Source organism: Topomyia yanbarensis, chromosome 3, assembly GCF_030247195.1.
Source record: "Topomyia yanbarensis strain Yona2022 chromosome 3, ASM3024719v1, whole genome shotgun sequence".
NCBI classification, from domain to species: domain Eukaryota; kingdom Metazoa; phylum Arthropoda; class Insecta; order Diptera; family Culicidae; genus Topomyia; species Topomyia yanbarensis.
Genome location: NC_080672.1, coordinates 166,242,604 through 166,264,430, shown reverse-complemented (window position 1 = coordinate 166,264,430; position 21,827 = coordinate 166,242,604). Strand labels below are relative to the sequence as shown.

General features: G+C 39.5%; 1 protein-coding gene across 1 annotated transcript in view; it reads right to left on the bottom strand.

Moving 5' to 3' along the window:
* LOC131689775 (uncharacterized) overlaps window positions 1-21,827 on the bottom strand; it is a 471,887-nt gene that overhangs the window by 360,560 nt on the left and 89,500 nt on the right. The gene's annotated exons all lie outside the window — the stretch shown is intronic.

The following is a 21,827-nucleotide window of genomic DNA, read 5'->3' as shown; positions in this document are numbered from 1 at the left end:
GTCCCGTTGACGACTCTGGGTAAATTTTAATTCTACTCGGGTTTACATTTTCAACAGGCTTAGGGGGAGGATCTGTTACTCGTTCTCCCATCTCTTCATCCATTTTACCTAGCAAGAAAAACTATCACAAAAAGGAATGAAAAATATACCTGTTATACCGGTAGAACGCACCTCATGTGTTACGTTGTAAACTCGGTGCCCGTTGTTTGACAATGTGACACTTGCTGTCCTTCTTCGTCGCGTTGCTTCTTCAGTGGAGAAATAGGCCTACCTGCAACACTTCAAAACTCTCTCCGGTTAAGCTGCTCGTCGGTATCACCACCACAAGCGCGCTCTCTCCGTTTCCACCACCGCGGTAGACAAATGTGGCTACCTGTTGCTTGCTGCGAAAATCCCACTGTCGATGCGGCACTTTTCGGTGCCACTTGTTTTCCTTATTCGTCGTACCACTACTGCGGTAGACAAATAGAGCAAATAGGTCTACCTGTGACGCTTCCCCTCTCGTCGATTAGAATTGCCCGACGACACCAATACAATATATTTTTTCTGTGTGTACAGGCACGATCACTGTCGACCTCTGCCACCGCGGTAGGCAAATTCGTCTACCCGCGGTTTGCTGTCAAAACACCACTTGTCGAGGATGCCGTTGACAACGCCTCCGACGTATCAACTGTCGACTCACACTTAACAAACTGGTCTCTCTCTCCCACAAAAACGCATACAGCGTCTCGCACTCCGGCACTCTCTCTAGAACAAAACCTTCCACCTGGAGGCACAACCGTCTCGGCCGGTTGCAAAAACTGTTATGATCAAAAGTAAACAATTAGTCACTCATTGTAGATATGTCGTTTTGAAAAAAATCATCATTTTTTTATATTTTAAAAATATTAAGACTGGAGACAGTTACATCTAGTTGAATCTAAGATAACTGTTCGAAAAACTTTTGAAAAAGTGATCGTTGTTCCCCTATTTTACGGTATTCATTTTTGAGAAATAGTTAATTTATTATTGAATTAATTCACAAAATGTAATTTAATCACGTAGATGTGCTTTCATACCCCGAAATTCAAACTTGGTTTAGTTTTGCCCCTAAAACACCAATAAAGCAATACACTTTATGTAACGATCTCATTTTTAGTTATTGAAAATTGAGAAGTGAGGAATAAAAATATAAAATGCTTAATACATACCTCCGCCGTTCGTAAACAGGTTTGGACGATCTATGGCTTGTTCGAAAGGTATTGTGATAAGCTTTCTATTTATATGCACTTAGCGTGGTTGAAATGTTTAGGTCAAAAGTTATTTGCTTAAAACATGCTGTGTTATACCGAAACATCCATATCTCAGAAAGTAAACAACATATCCAGAAACAAAAATAATAGTATCAAATTGTCACGTTAGGCCTTTCATTTCAAATTAACTTCGAATCGGTTCTACCGTTGCTGGAATAATTACATGACATTAGTGCACATACATACATACATACACACATACATACAGACACTGTCCCATTTTGGCGAGCTGAGTGGATTGGTGTATGAGACTTCGGAAATATTGATTTCGCGAAAAACGAGTTAAAAGTTTGAATCGCAGCATCCTTTAGATTATGATTGGAAATTAGTTTTTGCTATAATTCTTGTTTATTGTTACATATCTGGCAAATCTGGCCAAAGTCAAATGTAGCTGGCGATATTCTTTATCCAGTACTATCATTATCTCATTTTTTGATGTTTTGCGACTTAGTCCGTTCTGACTTAACACCGACCGAATGTACTGGTGAATATCAAAATTTATGGACACTAAAGAACTTCTACTGGCATCAAGCCGAGACGTATGCATTCAATCGGCACCAAGCTATCGCTACCTCTCCGATCCTATTGTGATTGAAATACTTATTGACTTTTTTCGTTCCGCACACACGACGCATTATCTGAGCATTGACGTTGAGCTGTTTATCTTTTCTTATAACACATTCTAGCCAAACGGCCTTCCAGTAGGCATTAAGCGTGGTTTTTCTAATATCCAAAAAGGCAAATTTTACCATATTCACGAATCGAACTTAATTTCTAAATAATCGTAACGGAAATGTAGTCATCCTCAATTGCCTTCAAAATGATCCGGAATGTATGCTTCACATAGTATTGTTTGGGCGTAGCTATTTCGTGGTCCACACGTTAATCAAGAACGTCGTTTTCGCTATCAATAAAAGCACTTTAACGATTGAGTGCGTTATTTCCAGGTATCCCGGGGCGTTATCAAGAAGCAATAATACTTTAAACTCCAGTCCCTTTTCTTGGAGATATTACTCGACTTCTGGTAGAAAAAACTGTTCGAACCATTTTGAAAATATCTCCTTCGACATCGCTTTGAAATTCGACATCCAATAAATCGGTAGAGAGCTAGTACTTTTCATCAATCGGAGGCGAAGAGACTTGAGCAAGCGATCTCCTGATGCATTGCTATAAAGGGTTCGTTCGCAACCTTGAACCCACTTGCGATGTTTCCCATTGAGCTATATAGGTTCTAGAAGACATTTTCTTCCAGAACAGTCCTGTTTCGTCACAATAGAACACTTGTTCTGGAGTTTTGCCTTCTTGTTCGATCACATTCTTCAAAACTGCCGAACAAGCAACTGCATATTCTATTCTGCAGATGCACTTTCACCTTTTAGGCGGACATTATGCAAGTAATTTCGTTTTGCAAAACCAGTAAACCAGCCTACACTTCACGAAAATCTTTGGGTTTTCCATGATTGTTAATGGTTCCTGATGTTGCAGTATAGCCATCTCGCGAATCATTAGTTCATCTACAAGAATGGTTTTCTGGGTGTTGTCTTCGATCCATATGAGTAAAGCTTTCTCCATATTTTCTATTAACGAGTCTCTTTTTTTATTCATTTCGTTTATTTGATAGGCACAAATGCGTTAGCTTGGCGGTGCCAAATGCTTATGTTTTTACATATTGCATATCTTAAAACTAGGAGGTTACAATGTTGAAATATTTTTTTTTTACAAAGGAAAAAAAAGTTTACAGCTATCTTAAGACTAGAAATAAGATTCAATAAACAAGAGAGGGCCAAAAGATTTTTTATGAAAAAATTTAAAACAAGGGATTCACTTTGATATACAAGAGGGGGAGTAATAGTATTTTACGAAATATTTTACGGTTATCTTAAAACTAACAATATAGTTTTGTACACAAAAGGGGGAACAAATATTTATGAGAAACTTCACAGAAATCTTAAAACTAGGGATACAGTTCTATTTACAAGATGGTGGACAAGAGTTTCAATAAAGAGTAAAAATTACAGCTATCTTAAAACTAGGAATACAGAATACTAATTTGAATTTTTTAACTAAAACTTATGCTTGGTCAAGATATTCAGAGGGTGGCTTATCTCCGCATCAGTGTAGCACCAGTTGTATCAAGGACAGGGGAGAGACAGGGAAAGAAGAGCAAAACTTGCAACTTTCGCTCGAACGGGGGGGGGGGGGGGGTAAGGTGGATCAGCGAAACAAATTTGCGCCTCAGTCTAGTAAGTCGTCGAGTACCGGATTGGCGGATGGTATTCTTCGGACCCGCGGGGAATCCTTCAAAAGTCATCGGACCTCGAGTCGCTCTCGCTTCAGTTTCCTTCTATGCAGGCGTAGTGGTAAGGGCGACGGCGGTTACATAGTGGCACTCTGGAGCTGATCGGTTCCACAAGGCAGGAGGAAACTCTAAAAACGAGAAATAAAAGAGAGGGGCTAAATTGGGATATTTATCGTTTTTATGAAGGTATAAATAAGGGACATATAGGGGAAATCACGAGTTGCCAGCATATCTCGGACTGGTACATTGGGTGGTCTACCTCGGGCCCGAAGGGATTCCTTTAACTGAGACCTGGCGTCACAATACCCGGCGCATACCCAGACAACGTGTTCGATGTCGTGATAGCCCTCGTCACAAGCGCACAGACTACTCTCCGCAAGCCCAATACGCCGCAAATGCGCATTCACGGTGTAGTGATTGGACATAAGTCGGGACATTACGCGAATAAAATCCCGACCCACATCCATCCTCCCGAACCAAGGCTTCGTTGATACCTTTGGGATAATCGAATGTAGCCATCGTCCAAGTTCCCCATTGCTCCACGAGGTTTGCCAACTGTTGAGCGTCCTCTGAAGACAAATAGTAAAAAATTCGTTGAAGCAGATTGGTCTTTCGTATATGTCACCATTTAATGCGCCCACCTTTGCTAATGAGTCGGCCTTTTCATTTCCCGGGATAGAACAATGAGAGGGGACCCAAACAAAGGTAATCTGATAAGATTTTTCAGATAACGTACACAAGGACTCCTGTATCTTCCCCAGAAAATACGGGAATTGCTTTTTAGGCTTCATCGCACGAAGAGCCTCGATAGAGCTGAGGCTGTCCGAAACGATGAAGTAGTGATCTGTGGGCAGAGTGTCGATGATCCCAAGGGTGTACTGAATTGCTGCTAACTCTGCGACGTAAACTGAAGCGGGATCATTGAGCTTGAATGAAGCGGTGATAGTATTGTTGAAGATACCGAAGCCAGTGGACCCATCGAGATTTGATCCGTCAGTGTAAAACATTTTGTCGCAGTAGACTTCTCGGAATTTATTATAAAATATATTGGGGATCACCTGCGGGCGTATATGGTCCGGGATTCCACTTTTCCTTCATGGATGTGGCGAAGAATACAGTAGAATCAGAAGTATTTAGGAAACGGACACGGTTGGGATTGTACGAAGAAGGATTGATGCTCTGTGCCATGTAGTCGAAGTACAAGGACATAAAACGGGTTTGAGAATTAAGCTCGACGAGCCTCTCGAAATTTCGAATTACCAACGGGTTCAGAATGTCGCATCGGATGAGCAATCGATATGAGAGTTCCCAAAATCGATTTTTTAGCGGAAGAACGCCCGCCAGCACTTCGAGACTCATCGTATGGGTCGAGTGCATGCAACCCAAGGCAATGCGCAAGCAACGATACTGGATTCTCTCCAGTTTGATGAAGTGTATGTTCGCAGCGGATCGGAAACAGAAACACCCGTACTCCATCACCGACAATATCGTTGTTTGGTACAACCTGATCAGGTCTCCTGGGTGAGCACCACACCATGTTCCAGTTATTGTTCGGAGAAAATTGATCCTTTGTTGGCATTTCTGTTTCAGATACCTAATGTGACATCCCCAGGTACCTTTAGAGTCGAACCAGACCCCGAGATATTTTAATGTGAAAACCTGGTTGATCGTTGCACCCATTAATAAAAGCTGGAGTTGCGCCGGCTCACGCTTCCTAGAAAAAACAACCAACTCAGTTTTCTCCGTGGAGAACTCAATACCCAGCTGAAGAGCCCAAGCAGACAAATTGTCCAAGGTATTTTGTAATGGTCCTTGCAAGTCGGCAGCTTTGGGCCCTGTAACAGAGCCGTCGTCTGCAAGTTGCCTTAGCGTGCATGAATTGGCAAGACAATCGTCAATGTCATTCACGTAAAAATTGTAGAGCAGGGGACTTAGACATGAGCCCTGGGGAAGACCCATGTAGCTAAATCGCGATGTTGTTAAATCGCCATGCGAAAAGTGCATGTGCTTTTCAGACAACAGGTTTAGCAAAAAGTTATTTAAAATTGGTGAAAGACCATGCTGGTGCAGCTTCTCTGACAGAATGTTGATAGAAACTGAGTCAAAAGCCCCCTTAATATCCAAGAAGACTGATGCCATCTGCTCTTTGTTAGCATAGGCCATTTGGATTTCTGTAGAAAGCAACGCAAGGCAATCGTTCGTCCATATGCCTTTGCGGAAGCCAAATTGTGTATCTGACAGTAAGCCATTTGCTTCAACCCAATTGTCGAGGCGAAACAAGATCATTTTCTCGAACAACTTCCGAATACAAGACAGCATTGCAATCGGCCGATACGAGTTGTGGTCGGAGGCTGGTTTTCCTGGTTTTTGGATGGCGATGACCTTCACTTGCCTCCATTCACAAGGGACAATGTTACCCTCAAGAAACTTGTTAAATAAATTCAACAAGCGCCTTTTTGCAGTGTCAGGCAGATTCTTCAGCAAGTTGAATTTGATTCTGTCTATCCCTGGGGCGTTATTGTTGCACGATAAGAGAGCAAGTGAGAACTCCACCATCGAAAACGGTGTTTCGTTCGCGGTATCGTGAGGAGACGCGGCGCGGCACGTTTTCTGTACCGGAACAGAGTCCGGACAGATCTTCTTGGCGAAAGCGAATATCCAACAGTTTGAATATTCCACGTTCTCGTTGGTACTATTACGGTTACGCATACGTCGAGCCGTACCCCAAAGAGTGCTCATCGCTGTTTCTCTCGTTAACCCGTCGACGAACCGGCGCCAATAACTGCGTTTTTTGGCTTTCATTAGACTCTTCATTCGCCTTTCTAACGACGCGTACTGTTGATAGCTAGCGGGTAACCCGTCTTCCCGGAAGGCCTTATATGCAGTGGACTTTTCCGCGTACAGCTCTGAGCACTCTTTATCCCACCACAGGGTGGGAGACCGTCCATGGGTATTCGCGCTGGGTACTGGTTTAGTCTGAGCTTGATTCGCACTGTCGAGAATCAAGCCAGCCAAAAATCTGTACTCTTCCTCCGGAGGAAGTTCTTGAGTGGATTCGATTTTAACGGATGTTCCGTGTGAGGTCATACGAGACATTGATTGTTTCCGATGGTCTTGAACCGTTAGCAATTGAAATCACAATAGGCAAATGATCGCTACCGTGGGGATCAGGGATCACCTTCCACATGCAATCTAACTGTAGCGATGTCGAGCAAAGCGACAAATCCAACGCGCTTGCGCGTCATTTCTCCCGTGTTTAAGATGGTCATGTTGAAATTATCGCAAAGATCTTGGATTAATGTTGATCTATTATCATCATGAAGACAGCCCCATACCGTACCGTGCGAGTTCAAGTCTCCCAGAACTAGCCGCGGTGCCGGTAAGGATTCCGTGATATTACAAAGCGTTCGGTGCCCTACCGAGACTCTAGGAGGAATGTAGATGGAAGCAATGCAAAGGTCTTTACCTTTGATTAAAACTTGACAAGCGACAATTTCAATGCCTGGTGTCGAAGGGAGGATAATTCGGTTGAAAGAATAGCACTTTTTGATCCCCAAAAGTACTCCTCCATAGGGGTTTTCTCGATCCAGACGAATTATATTAAAGTCGTGGAAGTTGAGATTTACATCGGAAGTTAACCAAGTTTCACATAATGCGAAAGCATCACATTTTAAACTATTTAGTAAAAATTTAAAGGAATCGATTTTCGGGAGGATACTTCTGCTGTTCCACTGTGAAAATTAAGTCCACTATGTCAGAAAATTTCATTAGTCCGCTAGTGGACTGAGTATCTGTTTGAAAAAAGGGGACACTTGGGGTTTTTGATGTCCCTGGAAGTGGTGGGTACTCCTTGTTAGAATTAATATTTCCAAGTCCTGGAGCAAATTACTTCGGCTTTTGTGCATCACTTCCGTTGGATTTATTGATTGTAGTTGGCGCACTCTGAGTGGACGACACCTTGGCACCCTTACGAGGCAATGTAGGGGAGGCTGGATTTCTCCTCTTCCTGGATTCCCCTGGGTTAACCAAAGATGTTCCCTCTCGTGGGTCGTCAGATTCTTGCTCAACGTTAGCCAAACCAGCATAGGGATTTTCGGACAGGACAGATGGCGAAGCATTCTTTAGCGTTTCTGCATAAGAACGCCTTGAGCGTTCCTTAAGGGAGCGCTTAATTTTATTCCCGCGCTGCTTGTACGCAGGACATGATTTAAGAGCATGTGAAGGGCCCCCGCAGCAAATACACTTTTCAGTTTCTTTGGCGCAAGAGTCATCCTCATGCTCTCCTTCGCATTTGCCGCATCGTTTCTTATTTCCACAATATGTGGCTGTGTGGCCCAACTGCTTGCAATTGCTGCAGCTCATGACCCGCGGTACAAACAGGCGAACTGGTAGGCGAACCTTGTCAAGGAGGATGTAGTTGGGAAGAGAGGACCCGGCGAATGTCACCCGAAGCGAGCCTGATAGAGAGTAGGTAGTCTTACCTCCCTCGGTGTTTGCGGTATACAATTGTTTGCATTCCAAGATCTTAATCTGTTTAAGAGAGGGGTCCTTAAAGCAGCCAACCCCGTACTCCAACAGTTCTTCGCATTTCAGGCCCGGTTCGGACACTACCCCATCGATTTCACAAGCCACACAAGGCACGTACGCTTTAAATTCCCGCGTAAAGCGCTCACAGCAAGCAATCGCGTTTGCCTGGCCGAGATCATTCACTAGAACACGTATCTTGTTTGCCCGAACACGTGTTATCTGAGTTACGGCCGGGTAATTAGCAGTCAGATCTCGAGAAAGTTTTAATATATTAACCGGTTTCTCTCCGGTCCAAAAATATACCACCCATGGCCCAGAGGAACCTTCTGGGTACTGCTTTATACGGGGAGCAATGCGAGTGTTAGGGGGATCAGGGACTTCCATGATTACATCAGATGGTATTTCGCCCTCGGCCATTTAAGCACGAGGGCAGAGCGTTATATAAACGGGAATGTGTCTTATTATTTGATTACAAGGTAGAGTAAAAGTAGGGAAAAGGAAAGAAAGCAAACGAGGAAAAAAAATAAAGCAAAACTTATCTGCAAACAACGTCGATTGTTCCGCACCAGCGGATTTACTGCCGGCACCAGCAGAATGGCAGCTAACGAACGCACAAAGGATGACCTTCACTCACTGAACACACCGAACACCACTGTGAAATATAACGATCCGTTCCGTTCAAAGGTTGGGAGACGTATGTAACGAGTCTCTTGTTTATGAAACTGATTTTGAAGCGGTCCCAGAAACTACCGCTTATCGAATCACAGTTTAATTTTTCCGAATTGTTCGTACTATTGATTCGTATGTATTAAATTTCCGTCCAACAGCAGCGCAGCTTTCATCATTCGCCGGATAATCCAAAACGCTGATTTTAGTACGCAAATTAATGCATTTTCGTTGGATTCGTTTCACGTTTTCAATATTCGTCTTGTTCAAATTAACCGTGTTCGACTGTTGAAAAACGAACTGATTATTGCGAACTTGTGAAGACGATAAACAACGGATTCATTTATGCACACACCTTTCGTTTACAATAATGTTGCCTCTTTTGAAAACACAAATCAATCGATTGATATTTAGAGAATTATATTAAATTTAAGTCTTTGACTATTTCTACTATATTTAGGATATGAATATGATAGAATGCGTAAAATTCATCCAGTAGCACCGTTATTCGGTGAGTGTGTGATCAGTGATATTCAAAAAGGTGAGGAGGAAGTGTACGTATATGAAAAAATACCGACACTTTCATACTGTAACTGTAAGCACAGAAAACCATCTTCAGCGTTTGAGTTACATAGCGATCATCTGTGCAATTGTAGGTTGGTACTTGTCATTAGATATGCTACTGAAATTGGCCGAATCTGTCAGATGAGCAGATATGGAATGAAACATGGCTAACATAGTTATACTTCGGGTTTGAAAAATACGTGTATAGTAGCCTGGCCCAATATGACAGTTTGGGTGGCTAATAAGCTTCCCTGAAAATTTCAGCTCATTTGGTACACTGGAAGTGGTTACGCAAATGGCCCAAAGTTTGCGTGTGAAAAAATTGACCAAATGTATGGAGAAACGCATCAGTTTCACATTTTCAGATCTAGGTGGCGCTGTAATCGATCAATGTTTTTCGTGAGAAAAATGAAGAATCCTCTTGTAACAACAAATCGACTCGTGAAAACTGCAAGTCAATCCAATAAGAACTGACAAAGTTATAAGCGCGCAAAGTGGATGGTGTCATGGGTTGTGGTTGGGGTGGCTCTGTCGAAAGTGAAAAAAGCGGCTTATGATGAACACACGATAACTAGATGAACTTCAACTTTTAATAACACGAAATACTGGCCATTTGGAAGGGCAACATCTTCGACAAACTAGATCAGAATGTCAAGGGCTTTCCGATGAAGAACAGGCTAATGCAGAATTATCCCACCAGGTGGCGCTAGGGAGTATGCAAATGATGTATAGTTAACATATATATTGGGTCATATCTCATGATCGGAAACACTTAGCGATTCGTTCTAAAGTTAGTCATTAATTTGCCGAAAACAACCAGTAAATTGATATAGTAGAATTATGCGGCCAGTAAAACGGACACACAAACAAATAAGTAAGTAGATATATAAATTAATGAATGTTCAAATAAACCTATAAAAATTGATAATTGAGTTATATGTAGATAAATAGATTAATTAATAATTAATACAAATAAATGAGAATAAGTTAATGAATCAATAAATGGATAAATATCTATGCAAAAAATAAGTAAACAAGAATTGAATAATTTTCGGAAATTTGGTTGCACTTTTATATTAGCGCATTTTTTCAAAATTCCACGCGGCCTTTACTAATGGAAAGGAACGGCCGCACTTCATGAAACACCGCGCTTAGCCAATCTGTTATAATGTTGCAAATTTGCATAACGAAGGGCTGAATGAGTAAACAAGTTGTTCCAAAAATCAGCCCTTCGTTATGCATCGTTTTGTGAAGGTTGAGTATACCAGATGAAAGTGGTGCCAAATTCATCCTGTTCAGTATAATTGAAAAATTCTTTTTAGATTACCGAATTGATAAAATTGGTTTAATGAGCTATACTTATCAATCAAATTCTGCTTTAAAAATTGCCTTTGCGTTTAAATCTAAATGGGAGGCTTATTACTACTGCAAATACCAAATACAAGTACTAGTCACACTAAAAACTTGCTGGCAACCTTAGAGCGGCGTTTAGTAAGCAGTTGGTGCGGCTTGTACGTTTCGGTGAATGTCTCAATATTCATGACGTATTCGCAACACTCCAATCACGCAGTTGTTTCCAAATTCAGAAAAAGTTCCAGCAAGGCAAAATTACCGGTACTCAGTGCTATAATAAAAGATTTGCATTTTTTTTTTATTTCGTTTATTTGACACGGCTCATAGCGGTAGCTTAACGGAGCCGTGGATCTTTCATGTGTTTACAGTATATGCAAAATAAAAATAAAAGAGCAAATATTATTGATTACCCGTTGGATCTCGTACGCGCAACTTTTTATTGCGAGCGGAGACCTTCTTTCGCGGCTCTCCTACTGCGTCATGGGGAACATTTAATTCTCTTCTATCGTCAAAGATGTTTTGGTGCTCGCGATCAGATGTTCTTTCCTGCTTACTACCCTTACGGGTGACCAGTGTAAATCCGTCATCATTGTTTTTATCTTCTTCGCCGATATCGCTTACAGTGGTTTTTGGGGTGCTGGATGCTGCTTTTGCGGATGTCAATATGAACTGAACAGCTGCTACAAATTTTGCAACCGTTTGTGGTTCGGGTATTGAAAACTCTTTTTAGGGTTGGTTTTCCGTGGATTCGTTGGCAATCGGTTGAGATGCATTCTCCTTTGTATCTTCCGCACAAGGTTGTCCGTGATGTGCTGTCTGATTACAATACTTGCACGTATGAGTTTGCCCCTCATGGGTGCATAACGTAGTTTGATTAATAGTTGCTTCGTGGGTTTTAAGTTTTATAGTCAAGTGGGCGGGGATAGGTCTTTCGATCCGCATCCTCACCACAAGAACACGGTTTGGTGTAGCCGGGAAGAAATTTCTCCACGTATCAGGTGTAACGGATTCTACTTCTCCGGATTGCGATATGTATTCTGCAACTAGATCAGGAGGGGTACGTGGTGATAGGTCATGTAGCTTTACATCTACATAGTCTTTTTCTAAATACACGGGAATCTTAATTCCAACTTTATCACTTTCAGCCATAATGATACCGGAGATACATAACCTCCTTGAGCCTAAGCTGCATCTTCGCCTTCAGCAGGTATTCCACTTCACTAAAACTCAATCGTATTGAACAAAATTTAAAGTCAACGAACGCTGTGTTGGGTCGAAGTAGAGTTTTTTCGTCAACTTCACTCATGACGGCAAGAATAAATTAAATGTTTCCTTTGTTCTCAAGACAATGCACACTAAATCGAGAAGTTCACTTGGTTCGATTGTACGTCTGACTTGCGCAGAAGTAGAAAGTAGACTGAAAAGATTTGCATATGTTGATTGTGCAAATTTAAAACAAACAAAAATTTGTTGACTGGAGTAAGAAAACGAAAAAAATTGTAAGATTGTGATGTAAAAGCAGCACTTTGAAATTTTTGTATGACCGATTTGGCCGATAAATGTTGGCCAAATTATTTGACTAATGGATTTTTTCACTACTGAATTCCGTCAAAAACGTTGCAATAACTGGTTACTTAAAGATGTTGAATTTGAATATTTCATGTTCACTCATCAGTAATTGACACCAACTTGCTGTCAGTTATACGATATACATATCCAAACTAACACCAAATTGGCGTCATTTTGGCATTAAATCCAAACAGTTCACACAACATGTGTGGATGCCTAGAACATCCACCTGGTACCGAGTGATATCTCGGTTAGCCAAGCGCAAAAACACTGGGTCGCTGACGAGTATAGGGAACCGAACTCTTGCTTTTGACGTTTGAGCCAAACGCCTATGAAAAATTATTGCAGGCGTTTGGCTCTCATGCCAAAAGACAGAGTTTGTTTCCATATACTCCTCAACGACCCAGAGCTTCTGTGCTTGGCTGGATACACACTCGGTACCAAAAATTTGCTTTAGGCAATCGCATATGTTGTGTGCTTTGTTTAAATTTAATGTCTAACTGACAGCAAGTTGATGTCAGTTACTGACGAGTGGAATACGAAACATTCAAACCCAAATTTTTAGGCTAGGTTTTGTGCCCATGAGCGCAAATTGGAACATTTTTTCATTTAGGAAAAAATAAAGGTTGCAATCTGTGATTTGTTGTATTCACATTCCGTCTATTGCATCGTAATGATTCCCAACACGAATTGATAAGTGCGAGGTAGCTAATAGTTAGATTTTATTTGTCATTCTAACTGCAACTAAGTGCATTGATCAAGGCGAGGCACAATATACAATTGTCATGCAAATTCAATTCCCGCAATTAAAGAGTGTGAACTTGTGGTGGCAAAGCTGTAACAACTTCAGGGCGATATGGACAGAAAGTAACTCGGGTCGCTCTCGAAGCTTCACCTCGGCTAGTGGCGTCCCGCAAATTTATTAATTAATAAATCATACCCGGCGAGATCGTTCGACCAGATACAGAACGAAGAAGACTGTTTTATATTTTAATTGCGCTATTTGTTTTAGCAATAAATGATTGATGTCATCATTCGTTGTCGGTCTTTTAAGAGGCCTATTCCTATTCTTGGTTTGGCTTGTGTTGTGTGTTAATATTTTAGTATGATTCTTTTTGAAGATTCGAACAATCGAAACGCTTTATTTTGTTTAACGCTATTGCATCATATAAATGGTACGTTATAAATTGCTGAACCCACCCAACCCACTACAAAGAGACACCAAACTGCAATTCGTTCTCTTTAATTTTCACTTATCTTAGTTGTATCTATTTTTTATGAACTTGAACTACAAGAAATTCTAAATGATGAAATATATCTTCCCCAATAAACAAATGAACTAAATTCAGACCCATTCGCAAATCATCCTTCAAGATCAAATCACCGTCCACTGTTCATGGATAATGCAGGTCAACAACAATCGAAAGATGATACTGTTTCAGGTCAAAACGAATCGTGATTCTCGTCCGACATCCCCGAAAAATAAGCGCCAACACCATTCGCAGAGGGAACAAACACAATGAATTCGTTTGTTCAGCTCGTTCCGCTACGATATGCCAAGATGTGACTGTGAATAACAAACCTCTTGAAGTGATTGTAGGTCCACGCGAGTGGCCGACTGATTGATTAGATCGCTGTTAAGGTATGGCTTCCTTGCAGCCAACTTGCTCGTAGGATTTCCTCAGATTACTGTCGTACCTTAAACCGGGAAAGGAGATTGTCCATCGCTAAAAAGTGTTTTTGCATTGGCTTTGAGAAACCACTGAAGACATGGGGATGGTTTTTGATGGCCGGATCTAGACACTTTTTTTCCCTTGCGGTACAAATTCAGAAGCGTGTGTGAGCTGACGGTTGCCTGGAGCAAAATTTTGCTTTCAAACAAGTTACTGATGCTACAGTTGATTAAAGCACTATTAGTATGTATACCAGGACCACTGCAATCATTCGATTCATTAGTTATCGATCTCCATCCAAATTTGAAGGTTTTTTGAATGTGTTTCTTATTTTGTACATGATGAGAACTACATATATATGTATACACGCCCGGTATCAAAAACAGCAGACTTACTTTTCAGATTACACATCACAAGAACATGTCAAGCAAACGACACTGGTGCGCCCGATTAACGACAATCCATCACTATCAAGATGAAGTCACCGATGGCGACAATCTCATCACCTCGGCAGCTCCCGGAGTCGACTAGAGTCAAAGCGGTAATTTATTTATTAAGTTCCGTTAATCGGACGTCGTTCGCTCTAGGTGATTGATTTGAGAGCCTTTTCTATTGGGTGGATTTTTTGAGGTTGTATTTTTGTCCTACCAATGGAAAGTGGTCTAGAATTTAGCAGCAATTTTGACTTTTTAGTAAAACAACTGCTTTATTTGTTCTTAGGAGAGTTTTCCTAGTTGGTGAGTCCCTTCTTTTTATATAAACAATAGTTAGGGTGGTTCAAATTTTCCAAAGATCAAATAATAACTTTTTATATTTCATTTCACGCGCCAAAAAAATATGAATTTTATCGCAGACGTAATTGCAAACATGACACAATTAAAAAAACTGTAATTCACAAAATGACGACATATAACCGTGTTCCGATTAATTATACAGGAAAAATGCATTACATGCACACCAAAAAATAATGAAATTTAAACGACATGTAAATCAATACGAATGTAAACATACAAAGATTGAATCAAAAATTTGATTGAGAATTACGATGAAATAAATGCACTCAATTGGAGCATCAAAAGGCATATAATTTTACACTGTCATTCCTGCAATATTACATGCCATTCATTTTACAGCAATATTCGAATAAAAATACATTGAAGTGCATTGGTTTTCCGTTTAAAGAAACTGTAATTTTCAATCCACGTGTAAAATTATAATAAAATTCGTTGAAGAGAGCACGACAAGTCGTGTGGATTTGCTGTGGCACTTAGTTTTACATATATATTCATGTTCCAAATATGTGCATTAGAGTGGCTCGCGGTTGTATGGAAAAACTTCAAAATGATTTAAACTAGCGGGCACAACACTTTTTGAGTTCCTTTTGTGGTCCCAAATGCCTGTGGTTGGTTGCTTCCCGGGTTTGCGCATTGCGTTCAAAGTTTGCATGGGATTTTATATGGGGAAACCAATTATTTTGCATTTACGTTAATAAAGATCGCTATTTCACTGAATATGATAAACCACGTTTATAACACTATAGTTCAAACTTTGCTTAACAACTTTGTCGAAGACCGTAACTAGCTACGAATTTTCAACAAATAGTTATAACGATTTTAAAACTTATGGTAAAATCCAAATGCAGAAATTGATTACTTTTTCCAACACTAGTGCACCACCGACATCGACATTAAAAACTAATAAATGAGAATATATTCATCGCAGAGACTTGGTACCTTTGAATGAAATGTTCAGAATGAGTTGCTGAATAACATAGACGCAGTCAGAAAATGAAAAGAAGAGGGGGAGGCTTGTGTACTCCCCCTCCCTTTTTAGATTGTTTTGTATAAGACAAATAATCATTACGTCCTTGTAAATGTGAACGATTGAACTTTCTTAATATTTTGATAGACTCAAATTTTAATCATACTACAATCTTTATTGTGGGAAATAACATTTACAATATTTTGGATATACACCGAAAAATTTATGTGTTGTTTTGCTTGAGGGCAAAAACTAACTCAGGTCCGGAAATCGCGTTGGGTTCTAACCTGAAGTATATTTCTGGTTCGCCAACATCACCTCTGTTTTGCGTAAACCTAGCTCAATTTCCTAAAAAAACACTTGCTTGAAGTAACTATCCTGGTTTCGTTCCAAGATTGCCAAACAAAAACGTCAATAGAAACAACTTCAAGGAATCTAAGGATACGCATTTTTTAAATTTCTGACTCTGAACAGCTGAAAAGTAGTGTTTTCAAATATGCAAAACTTATAAACCGTTGTACCATTTTAACTAAGATAACAGTAGAGCCCTTAAATAGTAGCACTCAAGCACGTAAGATTAATTTTTAATTCGGTGGTATAAACCTGCGTTAAAGATGTACTCCTTATGTTATAATAAACTATCTAAAAAGGGAATTGGGAAGTACATAAGCCACACCCCCACTTCTTTTCATTTTCTGACTACGTCTATGTTATTCAGCAATTCATTCTGAATATTTCATTTAAAGGTACCAAGTCTCTGCGATAACTATATTCTCATTTATTTAAGTTTAAAGTATCGGTGTCGTGGTGTACTGACAGTGTTGGAAGAAATAATGGATTTCTGCATTTGGATTGAACCATAAGTTTTACAATTGTTTATGTTTATGTTTATTACCTTCACCAACAGGCCCCTTGGCCCCAATGGTGGTAGCTTAAACTAATTACATTTTAAAATTGACACATTTTCGCTTTTATCGCATTCCGCGTCCGGTTGAAGTCAAAGGCCGTCGCCACACTGTTAAAAACTCGCTGGAGTCTGGTAACAGCGCTCTGGCAACCATAGTTGGTTCTCCTGAACGGAACTCGCAAAAGAGAGTTATTACGTAGAGCTCGAACGCGGGCTTGAAGATCCAGACGTCCGAGGATTATAGGGCAATCCACTCTGGCAGAGAGTAAGTCCGAGACGAACAGGGCTTAAATTTATGTCATGTTGGGTATCTCGGACACAGTAGCGTAGGGAAAGATACTTCTAACGCCAATACAAAGCAGAATGCCGTCAAATTGCATACCCTTGGGCTATTTTTTGTAATAGCTACATTGCGATGTACTGACAGAAAACAAAATTTATTGGTCGAGAAGCGTCTCACTCCGCCCTTATCCTATGTTCATCTTTACCTACGCTGCATGGTCCATCTTTCCCATACCACTCCCCAGGTCCATCTTTCCCATACCACTTTTGAAATAATGACCATTTAAACATATTTCTGTTTGAAATGTTATTAGTATAAGTTCTTATATTGATGGAACATGAACAAATCACGGTTTATGAGCAATTTGCGAGCAAAGCATCCATGGATGAGTTGAATTTGCTATTTAACCTTAAGGTGTCCGTCTTAGGTACAATTCCCCTACATGGTCATGACATGGTCATTACATAAAAATGTTTGTTCTTCCAAATGGAATGGAAGGAGCTCAATTCGCGACTACGAAGCTGATGTTGATCAGCTTGTGTGCGTGAAGTTCATGTAAACAAATGGATGATGGGAAATAATTAATTTTAAACGTGTCGTTTTCAACGGTTTCTTCATAAATATATGAAATTGTTAGTACAAATCAATACAAAAATCATCAAACGAGCTAATTTGGTAAAGAAATGAGTAAAAAACGTCGTAGAATATGTTTATTTTGCGTCCTCAACATGACGCATTTTTGTGAAGCAAAAAAAAAACAAATAAGTTTTCAAAATAAAAAGCATTGAAAATTCACCTTTTCGCCCAAAATTTTATTTACAGATTGAAAAGCAATATGTATCCAAGTTATGGTAAAAATTCCTCTCAATACAATTAGTTTGTTATGGTGAAATGTGTATTTTTCGTTGGCCATATTTATACCGCCAGGAGCTATCAATGTATATGGAACAAAATGAAAAATATACTGATGTGCAGGTTATCTGCAGTTTTTAACCACACACCTAGAAAAAATCGTGTAAATTTACGTCTTCTGACCCTGACGTATACGAGCACCAAAAATGACTTACTTTTACGTTTCATTTTAATTTTACTTGATCGTTGAATTTCGCTAATCATGTAATTTTACGCCACATATGGCAATTGTTCTGAATGGCAGTAAGTTTAATTTTATGTCATTGCGCATGTAAAGTATATGTTTCATGTAAAATTAAACGGAGTGCGGTTATATTTAGGCATTTCGTGAATTACGGTTTACTAAATTATGTCATGCTTGCAATTACGTCAACGATAAAATTCATATTTTTGGTGTGCACGCAGACGGATGTCTTTAACAACGAAGAGGATATCACAGTAATAGCGAATAAGATTTTAGGACTATATACTTGCATATAGTTTGCTTGAAAGAAACACGGGTGGGTTTTGAGCAGTTGAACGCTATGTAGGTAGTTTTTGGCTGGGCAGATATTTCCGCTTGTCATCAGGAGCAATACACACCGGTCAAAATTCGGTCGATTCCGAATTTTCATACTTCTGTTCAGAACCACGAGTGTATTTATAGTTATACTTTCAGTGAAATTCGACCAGTGTATAAGAACTTTTCTTCACGTTCTCTAGCAAAAAACTACCAAACTATATCCGTTATGCCCTATTGGGCTGATTCTCTATTGGCTCATACCATTAAAATCACGTTTCAATATATTTGTATATTAAAAATCACAATTTGCAATTAACCAAGAGTAAAAGCTATACTAAAACGTGAAATTCTTATTCCATATTTTCTGCGAAAGAGCTTTGACAAAGGATGGTGGCTTAGTAGAAACGTTTAGCGGAAGTCTATTTAACCACTTTCACTTATTTACTCAACTCAATATTCTAGAAAATTTGAAAATGGTCCATTTGAAAACTGACGGCAAATTAACATCTCTTGTTTACATTTGCATCACCCACAGGCATAACTTTTGTAGATGGCGACACCTTACCGTCGATTACGCGAATAGGCTGCGAATAAAGAGTTCGGAGATATAGAAAGGATCACTCGAGGAAATCATCACGTTTATTGTCGAAGATATTATCACTGGATTAATGGTAACTTCCGATCCTATAATTATCCATATCTACAAGAAGTACAAGACTTACTAACTGTTTGTTGCAAAATAAACTAATATAATTAAATAAAGCCCAAGCACGATAAAAAATATGTTTCAGTACTACCCTTTGCCTGAAAATATTCCTGAAATTTATTAATTTTTTTATAATATACCGTTCAACCAGATTGCAACGCTAAAGCCAAAACTGACGTTTTCCATGTTGTTGCCTAGTAAATTTTTTGTGTTTTGGGACAACCCTAATTAATCCAAAATCTTTTTTTTTTTAATTCATGGATGCCGAAATTGAATCCAGAGTACTAAAATAACCTAGTTTCCTGATTTCGAAAGTTTTAAAGATTTTGGCCAATTTTTTTTCTGAGTGACCTTGTGCATGGTGATGGTATTTTCATGAGTTGATCCCATTTAAACACTATCAAAACACCATGCAGTGGGGTGAAATCGGACCACGATCATTAGAATGCGATACGGTTATATGAAAAAAAAATTGGCTCCGAGAAACTTTTTGGGTTACATTTGGGTCCTAAAACAATCGTGCAATTTCTTGGCTCGATCGGCGAAACTATATTTTTGCGCCCATGGTTTAAAGTTTACATGGAAATTCGCATGGGAAAATTGATTTTCACAAAATAATTCCTCCAGGAGTCTTCCATTACATCCTAAAAATAAATTGATAGGTGGTTTTAGTAGGAAATTTAACAGTGAAACCATGTCTCGAAGATTGTGAAACGATCTGACGCTTGTGCAAAAAGTTATTAAGCAGAAACCAATTGATGCTTTGACGGTTGATAAAAAAAAATCTATTTCCATAGCATCACTGCTGCTGACAGTTGAATTATATACAAAATTATAAACTTTCTCTTATTGTGGACAAAAGAAGACTCATATAATTCCTATTGTGAAGTGACCAAACAACTCAGATCATAGATTTGGAATCAATAAGAGAATGTTAAAAAACATTGCATATGATTCGAAAGCTAACAGCAGTGGTGCTAGAAAAAATGAATATTTAATTAATGGTCAGACCATCAATCGGTTTCTGCTTTAGAACTTTTTCCACAAACGTCAGATCGTTTCGCGGTCTTCGAGACATTATTTCGCTGGTCAATTTCCTACTAAAACCATGTTTATGTTTAGGAGGTAATGGGAGACTCCTGGAGGAATTATTTAGTGAAAATCAATTTTCCCATTACAAATTTCTATGTAAACTTTTAACCCTGGGCGCAAAAATATAATTTCGCCAATCGAGCTAAGAATTTGCACGAATGTTTTAGGGCCGAAATGTAACCCAAAAAGTTGCTCTGTGCAAGAATCTAGTTTTTGTCCCACCCTAATGATCATGGGATTATTTTGGGCTTTTCGTTTGCTTGGGATGACTCTACTCCAACGCTAGTCCAATATTCGAAACACTACTTGTGAGCACACTAAACGACCCCTAATTTACGATGTTCCCCAAGAGAAGTAGCTTCAAAAATTAAAAAAAAAATCAAGCTAACCCAATGCGCCTTGTCAAGTAGATGAACTATTCGAAATATGCTACATACCAATGGTTTGAGCAGTGAATTTACGGATTCTCAGATATTTAAATTATAATATGTAGATTTTTTTGACGACAATTAATCGTTTTTTCTACTATAACTTTGAGGTTTTCAAGCAGACTACAAAAAAGAATGAATAAAAAACTTCCAAATTGTGTCCTACTAGGTATCCAGTAAGAAGTGAAGTTGGATTAGAAGGGATTGTGGGAGTTTTAATTTTTTTGCCCAGCTTTTTCACCTAGTGTGATGTGGCAGAGATCAAATGCCCTTATTAGAATATCATGCCAAATTCTATGCAAATAGTACCTCTCGTTGATTCTTGTTATATATTTTACCGTGAAGACTAGATTCATAACACAATCGGTAACAAAGATAGCATTCTGTTATTATTCGTATATTTGTTCGGACCAAAAGGATTCTAAGGAGTATCAGGAAAGATTCTTGGCGTTACCCTGAATTTTTCTTGTGCGCTAAGAATCGTGTGCAAAGTCTGTTTGAGTGGGAGATGAAAGATCTGAATAAGTTTTTAAAGCCGAAGCGTAAGTACTATATTCTAAATGTCAGACATTATAGAAAAATGATCATAGCTCTAGCTAAACATTTATTTAATACACCCATGGAAATTTCTCATCCCGAACTGACTATTATTCTGGTGAACCCCCCTTTCCAAGCGCGATAAAGATTAATTTCTCCAAAATGTCATTCATTATCTAAAACATCGATCAGCATAAAAGGTATCAATGTCAAATCAAACCCTGGTGGGCACTACTGCCATCATCAGCAAAAATCGAGTGCACACAAATCTTCTGCACGCGATCGAACTTCGTTTTGCTCTATTAATTCTACTAGCAGTGAGTGAGTGCTATCAATCTGCACTGCGGCAGCGACGGCGGCATCACTTTTAACGGCCTAGTATTTATGATGATGTTAATCATCATCCTCAAAGCATCTTGCCAGCTGTACCATCAAACAGCAGGTCACACTTTGTGCCAAACGCCGAACATCGTGAATTTATGAAGATAGAACTGCAGGGCATTATTACTACCAATCAAACTACCACCCACTAGCCGCCCAACGTCAGCCCCCTTATAAAACCGAGACGTTGAGATCGTGCGCTGTTCTGGTTCGTCCTATCATATTCACCTGCTACTATCACCTCGTTTCGATAATGACGATCGTCGTGATGATGCTGCGCGACGTTCGATGATGAGAATGATGATGCGAAGAATTTGGTTGCGCCGTGCGAGTACCTTGGCGGCGGCGTCGTTGTACTGCACTGTAGAAGAGTGG